The sequence below is a fragment of the Lepisma saccharinum genome, chromosome 28 (assembly GCF_977018435.1).
Source record: "Lepisma saccharinum chromosome 28, izLepSacc3.1, whole genome shotgun sequence".
Taxonomy (NCBI): Eukaryota; Metazoa; Arthropoda; class Insecta; order Zygentoma; family Lepismatidae; genus Lepisma; species Lepisma saccharinum.
The window spans coordinates 11,872,840-11,882,658 of NC_139256.1; positions in this window are offsets into that span (position 1 = coordinate 11,872,840).

Consider the following 9,819-nt stretch of genomic DNA (forward strand, 5'->3'; position numbering starts at 1 on the left):
AATCTATTCATCCGCCCCTTAACAAACCAACAGCAAAATTTATATAGATTGTCTCTGAAATGTGAGCGCTCGTTTTCCTCCAAACCAAACTGTTATAGCAGCAACTGTATGAATTACTTATTCGTTCTTACTTTCTTTCTGGTAATTTACAATGTATTGGAGAAAAGAAACTGCGAGCGAAGCGAGCAAGAAAATTTTTCGATCCAAATTTTTGAAAGTTGAAAACAGTATTGATTTAATAGGGCGCATGGGACGGCATGGCATTCTTTTTTACAATTTTTCTCAATCAGATTGTTCGGCGCCCAGTGCCAACTCCCGCTACTTCCTAGCTACGGCTCGGAAGTTGACAAGACTGCAAGAAAAGCAGGTACCCCGAGCGAAGCGAGAAAGAAAATTTTAAGAAATGTATTTTTATTTGTATAAAATTTAAAGTCGAGGGGACAATTGTCCCTCTGTAACCCTCTGCAAGTGATCCTGACCGTCTGGAAGAAATAATGAAGATGGACGTGAAAACTAATTCCGTCTTGAGTATCCTTTTGTCCTGCTACTAGTAGATTCTGCTAGTCTTGCTTTCTTTTAATTCAATGATTTCCGTCCAAGGTTGGAAAAAGGCATAAGCAATGCCCCCTGTCCCATTGTGGTTGCGCCATTTCCTTTTAGAGTATAATATTGTTTAATAACATCGACAATATTGCTCTCCACTAAATTTCTAGGTGAAAGTATAATAATATAGGGGCATGGAACGTCTGGAAGGGGGGCAAGGATGACCACACCTTGAAAACGAAGGTCAACCTAAAAGTATATATTTCACAAGTATAATTAGATTTCAGTCATAGTAATTTACATTAATTATTATGTAATGGGGACGCAGGAATGCGATAATTTCAAATTCAAGTGGTGTTTTTTGAGAGGACAGTACTAGTATCGGGGTAATATGCCCAATGAAAAAATACCTTTCTTGTCCCTTTGTGGAAAAATCTGCGAACGTCCGTGATTAGGGGGCAATCAACCCCCCCCCCGCCCGTGCGCACGCCTCTGACCAACATATATGGAATAGTTTATAACATCGAGTAGCAGGATATCTCTCCTGTATGGTGCTGTAAACTAGGGAAATAATGACGATGTTTTGTAGTAGTGCATAGCTATTCACCCTGTTGCGACACATGTGCAGAACAGGCGGAAGACATTCTATTGTGTTTTCTGCAGTTGGTGAATTATCCTAAGTGAGATGATTTTGATGTTCTTTCTTTTCTTAACGTAATAAAAACGTGTCTTACAACCTAAGGCGTCATGCTTTGTGCTCCGCCTGAGAATGAATTGTATGATGAAACTGATGAACGGACACTCACAAAGAGCATCCATGCCGGGATTCGAACTCCCGGATGTGCTAACCACTTCACCACGGAGGCCAGTGCTAATGCACATGAATATCAATCCAAGTTAGCCATTTGGGATCATTGGGAAAGTCGTGTAGTTAGTAAAATGTGTACTTTTAGCATTTTTGATACAATTAAAACTATTTACAGCCAATGCATATTACTCATATTGAACCGGAACGACGAATTTGTGAATTTACTACAGGACATTTCAAACATCCGCAGATAAGGCTAATACAGTTTCTTGTTCATATCTATCATAGTTATCCTGAAATACACGTATGTCAGTTTTCACGCAGTTTACTACTTTCCAGATATGCTTGATTCTGTTAACTGTACACTCCTCTTATTCATAGTTGCGAACTATCTCTCCGGATCCGAGCATGCATGTGAAAAAGAACTGAATCACTCCGCCACGGGGGGCAGCTTTTCTGATTGTAGTTTGTCATTCGAGTATTTGCAATGAACATAATTGTCAGCGATGTTTTCTCAATCCTTTCATCGTTACATCGTTATTGAAAACATCCGAGAGGCAAAAATACGACATTAAGGAATTAAAAGACTAAAGAAACTAACTAACTCTTAAATGTTAATAATTAGAAAGATTATAAGTGAACCTTCCCGCCTCGGTTAGCGGTAATAATGATGCTTTGTAATCGACGGGTCACGAGTTCGATCCACGGTTAGGGACATTTAATTAAGTGGCTAGGATTCCACTATAGGCTGTAGGTTTTGTCCCGATTAGCCTCTGTGCAACTAAACATTGCAATTTAGTGCAAAAATCAGCAAGCTTGGGCAGTTTTATTCCTTGTAAGCCTAGGTCTTCATGTTAATAAATTATTATTTATGACGTTGGAAAATAATTTATGCCGAGTGGTCAATTTCTATTCCATGGAGAAGAATCAGATGTGAAACATATATAAAACTATTGGTAGTTATTTTCACTACTAATCACATCTGCCCAGTGCGAGAGCTGCAACTGTATCCATTGATTTATGTCAATGATATTGATAGTCAATGCTTTTGTCTCCTAGTGTAGGTGAATTTGCACTGAAAATATGTTTGTTCTCTCAGTGTTACCTTCACAATGCAATTGGTAACATCCTCCAACTTATAAAAATTAATTTTTAACACTCGCTCCAAAAATAGTGACATGATTTACATAGGATAATAATTGTTATCATTTAACTTCGTAGGCATCGTATTATCATCGTTTGACCCTCCAACAACCAAACAGCAATCCCACAGCCTCTGAACACATCCACCTACCAGATAGGCAGCAGAGTATCTGTAAATTTTTTTGGCAAGTTTGGAGACTTGTGATTTAACAATTACTTAGTACGTATTAAATAATCAATGTCCGTTGTTGATCCATGCAGATCTGCAGCTGCCACCTCCAACCACGATTTTACGAACAACAAGTTGTAATAATCTTGCGATCTTATAAAAGCAGGAAATGTACTTGAACATAGCAATGGCCTTGCCCTAAGGGAAGTTTTATAATGTAAAATATTACGTAAGATAGCTTCTACTTCTTTAATTTTCGATCGAAAGGCGTCTACCGTACTATAAAAATCTGGGGGCTACAGGGAGCTTAGATATGTTGTTGGGGTTTCATCCCTCCTGACCTCCTTGTAGCTCCGTCCCTGGCTGTATGTATTTCGTCCAATGAGTACAAGCTAGCAAAACTGTGAATTTCAACAAGTTTGTAGGTAATTCTGCAGCTGTTCATAAAAACAGACGTATATTATTAGTTTCTTGCTGTGGTTCACTTTCCCATTTCAGCAAAAAAGTATTCACACTCTTTGCATACGGTGAGTAAATGGGGGGGGGGGAGGGAGAAGTTGCCCCTTAATAGCCTCACTTAGAAATTTAGTGCAGAAGAATCTAATAACAGTTCTTAAACAACATTATGCTTTTATAGAAATAAAAGTAAATACTATTTTCAAACCTACGAAAGTTCCAAGTAACTACGTAAGGAAAGGGTAGTGTATTACTTCCTATGTAATTGGACTCTCCCACTAGCAAATTTCTTATTAACACCTCCACATATTTTATTCTCTAGCTGTATTATCTGTATGTGTCTGCAGAATAAATTGCCCATATATTGCACATGAATAAATTATGTGTAGTTCTTTTGAATTTGCGGTACTAAACCACGTTTATACGTACATTAATCTTTGAACGACAGAGATGGAAAATAAAGCGCCAGCAGAGAACAATGGTGCCACTGAAGTTGAAATTCATCTAATAAAGTGATTTTAGATGCGTCGGGACACACACGACCCTGTTTTGTTCCCATCAATGTAATACAAACAGTGAGATGGAATGAAGGCTTTATTTCGTCAGCTGAACTCTTATCAAGACCCTTGCTCCCCATAATCGGAGGATCTGAGCACGCCTAAAATTCCTTATACAAAAATAGTGTTATTTGTCGTATATCCAGAAAGTTGATTGATTTGCTTTATTTTACTTCGCTTTTTGTGCCACTTTTAGCCAATTTGCGAAGAAGGGAATAAGTGATGATATGATGAAATTGATGAATGGACACTCACAAACATCCGCGGCCAAGCCGGAATTCGAACCCGGGACCCCTGGCGTCGTAGCGCGATGTGCTAACCACTCCCCCACGGTGGCCGGCCCCAGAAAGTTGAAAGTGAATGAAATTTCTATGGTGTGTTTTGTATGGTCATTATCAATAGTAAGTCTGTCATATTATTCAACTAAATAATGTCTTTGGAAAAGAAAAAACAACATATAATTAATGTATTTTATTCTACATAAGACCTATGCCTAAAAGTATTTTTGTATATGATGACACAGAACTATCTTATGTTGTGACTTCTTTGGGTCTGACTGTAATATATATATATATATATATATATATATATATATGTAATTGGTGATAAAATAACGCAGTAAAGTATTAAGTAAATATATTTTATCCCCCTACTTACAAATCATGAAAGGAGCCAAATTCGAAATTAAGTTGAACGGACGTTCAAAATGTTTAAAAATAGCACTATTTCCATCAAGTATTTTTTACCATTGACCCTCAGAAATATCTCAAACTGACAATGAACGTTCATTGAACTTATTTATGATCGACAGCTAAAAAGTCATTAATTTGCGTTACTGGTTGATAATCCACCACCAGATAGAATTTACACAATATTTACCTAAAAACTTTGAGTAAAGTCACCTTCCCCCTAAAAAAATCCCTTGGTAATGGACTTTCGTGTTCTCACAAAAAAAAAAGTTATAATTTGGCACAATTTTTCTTTTGCAGACAAACCTTTTGTAAAGGTGTACTTGAGTCTGTGTAACCAGCCCTTCCCATTTGTGAACAATATACTGGAGAAATCCCCCGTTCTTCACTGTTGTCATTGCACTACAACCCCATCGTGATTTAGTATTAGGATATAGCGTAGTGAAGAACTGTTTACAAGCATCGCCCAAACCATTGATTCCCCCAAAACCTTTCCCTGAATTCTTTTTTTCTTTTCCTAGCTCTCAGCATGCGGTTTTCTTGGAAGACCGGCCGATTGTGAAAGAAAAAAGGGCCGTGGAGGGGGGGGGGGTTGAGCGCGAGCGGTACAGAGGGGGAAACGGCTAGCGCGACCAGCTTAGAAACGTCAAAGTTAGAATTTACATACATTGCTCTGTACGTCGACGAACTACAGACATTCTAAAGAAAATTATGTAAGATCAGTTTCATTTCTTTGCTGTAGAAGAACAGTAGAAGCTTTCTTGTTCTTTAAAATGTTGATTTAAGTTATTACATATAATTGGCGATCAAGTGAATTTTACGAAATTGAGATAAGGAAAACTACGTAATAAATAATGTATTTAAAAAAAGGCTTAACGACATAACAAATTTCATATTTGATCTTTAACTCAGTAAAATTTAAATGCCACACACTTGACTGTTCGAGCACAGAAGGTCGACGCAAGAACCTATTTTTTAGGTATCGTCACCAGCGGTGATACGGGCTCTTAAATTCCTTTTTTCCTGTCTTCTCCCTAGTTCTCCTTTCTCTTTTGCTATTTTACTCACTTTTCCTTTTGTCTCTGTTTTCTCCCAATTTAACTCTTTGTCATGCAATAAGGAAAGATATCAAGGTATGTTGTTCAATCAGGAATCACATCCATTTGTCAAGGTAACGAAAATGGCGCTAGTAATTCTGGTAACGCATTACTATCTTTAATACCGAAAAAGTAACGCTTTACGGTCGCAAATACCGAAAAAGTAATGCTTTACGGTCGAAAATATAAAAAAGTGACGCTTTAAGGCCGAAAATACCGAAAAAGTAATGCTTTCCGTTCGAAAATACCGAAAAAATAACAGTTACGGTAGAGAATGCCGAAAAGGTAACGCGTTACAATACAAACACTGGTAGCGTGAAAATGTAACGCGTTACTAACGCTAGTATTGAAAAGTAACGCGTTACTAACGATAGTATTGAAAAGTAACGCGTTACTAACGCTAGTATTGAAAAGTGACGCGTTACTAACGCTAGTGCTGAAAAGTGACGCGTTACTAACGCTAGTACTGAAAAGTGACGCGTTACTAACGCTAGTACTGAAAAGTGACGCTTTACATTACTTGTACTGAAAAGTAATGCGTTACATTACTCTCCACTCTGTGCTTTATTTTAGGAGAATGCGCGGAATATTTGCTACAACAATGTAGACAAAGTGTCGCCGGGTCACCTGACGTTAGCGACAAACATATTTTCCTTTGAAGCATATGACTTCCCTGAACGTATGATAACGAGGCGAACGATGAACCTGTAATTACCGGCGAACACGAAGCTGAAGTTTACCTGCGCAGCAAAACAAGGAAACAGATATACCATTCAAACTACGATCATTTGGGTACCTCTCGCCCTGCAGTTCATTCTTATTCCCGATGTGTAACGAAAGCAGCAAATGTCGTTTGCTCCTTCTCTAATGGCTTCTGCTACACTGTGACGTAGCATGTAGGGAAGGACATGTAACGTTTTCTCCAACTCACCACGCAGACGTCACGTGATAAACAAGATAGACTCGTTTATTTCTGTACAGTCAAGTACCCACTCAAAGGAATCTGTTGACATCTGCTACGTCGAGCGCAGACGCTATTGGCTGGCGGGAAGATAATGATGACCATTGCAGCAACTTCCAACAGCTGACGTAGAGAGTCCAGCCAAGACATTCGCTATCCAGCCAGTGGTGGCCAAAAGGAGATTATTTGTATAATCTCAAGGTTAACACGTTTTTCTTCACAAGAGGTCCATGCTGGAAGATGACATTTGCGTCTTTTCTTTTGCAGTCATTCACGTGGCAGGTTGGAGTGTGAGCTTCATTAAAGCCTAATTGTGCAAAACTGCAAGTCACAGTTGTTCATGCAATGCACGTACGTTGTTGGTGTTATTGCAAGACATTCTCTGACTGTTCTTTTATTTTGTACAGTCACCGGCAAAAGAAATGGGACACGTAGGTCCTGAAATACTAGGTTCTATGTGTGTTGCCTAAATCTATGCTGGTGGTAGAAGGTAAATTTCCCTTTTGCAGGGAAATTCGGACCGAATTTTTTGGAAATTTTAAGACAACTGGCTCCAATTTCATATCCACATTTTAATCTTTTTTCTGTTTCTTCTTATTCTGATCCTTTGAATATAAGCCTGTATCTATTTATATCTCTGTTGAGTTTATTGTACGTACGTCGCTTTTATGCATCTTCGGATAGTAGTAACGATGAGGAATAACGATTTAATGGTTGCTAACCAGAATTCAAATCTGGGACATCTGGCAAAAAAGCGATGAAGCTGACATGTATGTGAAAATATTTTTTATTTATTCGAAATTTACCAACGTAAATACTACTACTGCTACCACCACCACCATTAATAATAATAATAATTAAAACTGCTGCTGCTACAAGTTTTAATTATTGTTATTATTATTTGATGTTTTTATGTGAATGGAAAAAGTTTGACTCTTGGAAAGGGAAATTGTGCCCTCATTTTGTGGCAACACTGGTAGAATTTGCCGTTAAGATCCACTTATCGCCGTAGAGTTAGGCAACACACATTACGCCTTACAGGAAAGCGATTGTCAGGACCTAAGGTGCCCCATTTTTTTATTGCCGGTGACAGTACCTTGTATTTTTCTTATTTAGCGCCGCATTTATGCCACTTTTGACTAATAGTGGTGACGATGGAGATGAATGTCGATTACCAGGGCCATACTTAAGGCTCAATTATACCTTGGGCCGATTCCAGGGCATCTATTTTCGAATTTTCTTTTGCTGTTGTCAAGATATTCTCAATAGTTTTGTGGCTACGTAAGTCTATTAAATTATTGATAATATCTAGACAACGGTGAAAGCAAACCACATGAAGATTCACGTGAATGCTCTAGAAGAAATTCTAAGCATATTTTGGAACATTGTAGCGGATTTTCGAAAGGAGAGGGAAGGGGCGAATTTGGAGCGTCAAAATGGCCTGCCCTATATTAGCATGATCTTTACACTTCCACTGTTTGGTTACCAGGGGGATACAGTAAGGCCTGGCAACAATGAAACAATCTGAAACTTCTCGAATAGCCTAACACGAGAGAATATCAAAGTATTTTAAGAAGTTAGCTAAACATTTACGTTATACCTAGAAACACAGTTTGAGAATTATGAGTATCTAATCAACCATTATTCTTAGAAAATAATTTTCTTGTATTTTAAACGTTTTATTTATTTAAAATATTTTAGTTCTTAAGAAAAACATTGTTAAAAACGTTCAGAACAAAAAAAGCCGTGATTCTTCCTTCTTACAAAACACAAACGTTGCTAACCCTGTCTGAAAAACCATGGGACCTCCGTCGGAAAAGGATTGCAATCTTATGGAAATGTTTTGACGAATAGAGTGCTACTCAAATTGAGTAATCTGCTATTACGTTTCTTCTACAGTGACATTTATCTATACTTACCAATCCGTGCCGTCGTTCCATTGGTGCAAATATCATTGCCTTACTCTACAAATAATTATGTGGATCTGTTTTTATAACAAATGTGTGCATATCTTATCTTTAAGTGGCGGTTATTATCTCTAGGGAGGTGACTATTTGTTCTGAGAAATGTCGGAGATATTTGCGCACAAGCAAAGATAACGTCGAGATAACATCCAATTTGTGAATATGTATGAAAGTTTGTCACCTAATGTAAAGAAATGTTCGAACGAAAACCATCTCAGAGCGTCGACCTCCGTGGCGGAGTATTTGAAGTTACCGCAGCGCGCTGCAATCAGGTTTTGTTTGACAACTTTGTATCTTTAAGATTGAAGGGCCTCCCGATGGCGTAGTGGTAATGTCGTCGCCTTATAGTCAAGGAGTCCCGGGTTTGATACCCGGTGGATGCACATTGCACAGTGGTGTGGTGTACGTGCAGTCCCGATTAGCCTATCTGTGCATAAAGTGGACTTAAAACAACAATTGAAAAATTAAAACATGTATTGAACGTTGGAATCAGCGTATAACTTCAGAAGGAGACTATTTTGAAAGTTCGTAATTGAAATTCAATATGATCCAATAATATTAAATGAAGGGTGAGGGGAAAGAACAAGGAATGTCACAAAACCAGTTTTTGGAGAAAACGACATTTTAAAACTAATCTTTCCATGATCTTTCCCAGTACCCCAAATATTCGATCGTCTCTTACACGCACATTTCGCATTTCATTCCATTGGTTTTTGTACAGTTGTTTGGTACTAGTTCCAACCAACAGAATGAGCTGTAAACCTCAAAATCGAAAAAAATGGACATTTCCTGTTTTTTTCCCTTACCCTTCAAATAATATTCCCTCTATTCTTTATACACCTTCGTATATATTTCCTTGTGTGTACATTTAAAGCACATACATAATATTTGCATGAACGGTATTCTGCACGTTATAATAATCATTGTACATAAGGTCAAATGTGCATTTCGAACATTTTTTTCAGAAGTTGAGAAAAATAAGCACATTTGAGAAAACATTTGGAGCATTTTATTCTCCTTGTTGGATTGTTGCAGTAAAAGTAGATTAAACAAGGAGAATAACATTTCCGTGAGATATTCTCAGTTTACAACTTCTAACGAAACCTTCAAAACCCCACCATGACCCAACTACTTTGCTCACACAGACTACCATCTTTCCTGCAAGTTCACAGATTATAAACTGTGCTCATTTCTTGAATTTTTTCAAGCACAAAACAGCAATAATGACCCATTATTTTTGTTCATTTGCATACGCGTTAGTTTATGTACCGCGATGTTTCAGATCAACTTACGTTCAAGCTTCCAGTTGTACACAATTTACTGTTTTTATATCCCAACAACGAATGTAATGTATGGTGTAGGACAATTCGCTTCATCCTAAAACAATATCAAGTTGCTAGTCTGTGTTTTCACGATTACGTCATTCGAACCG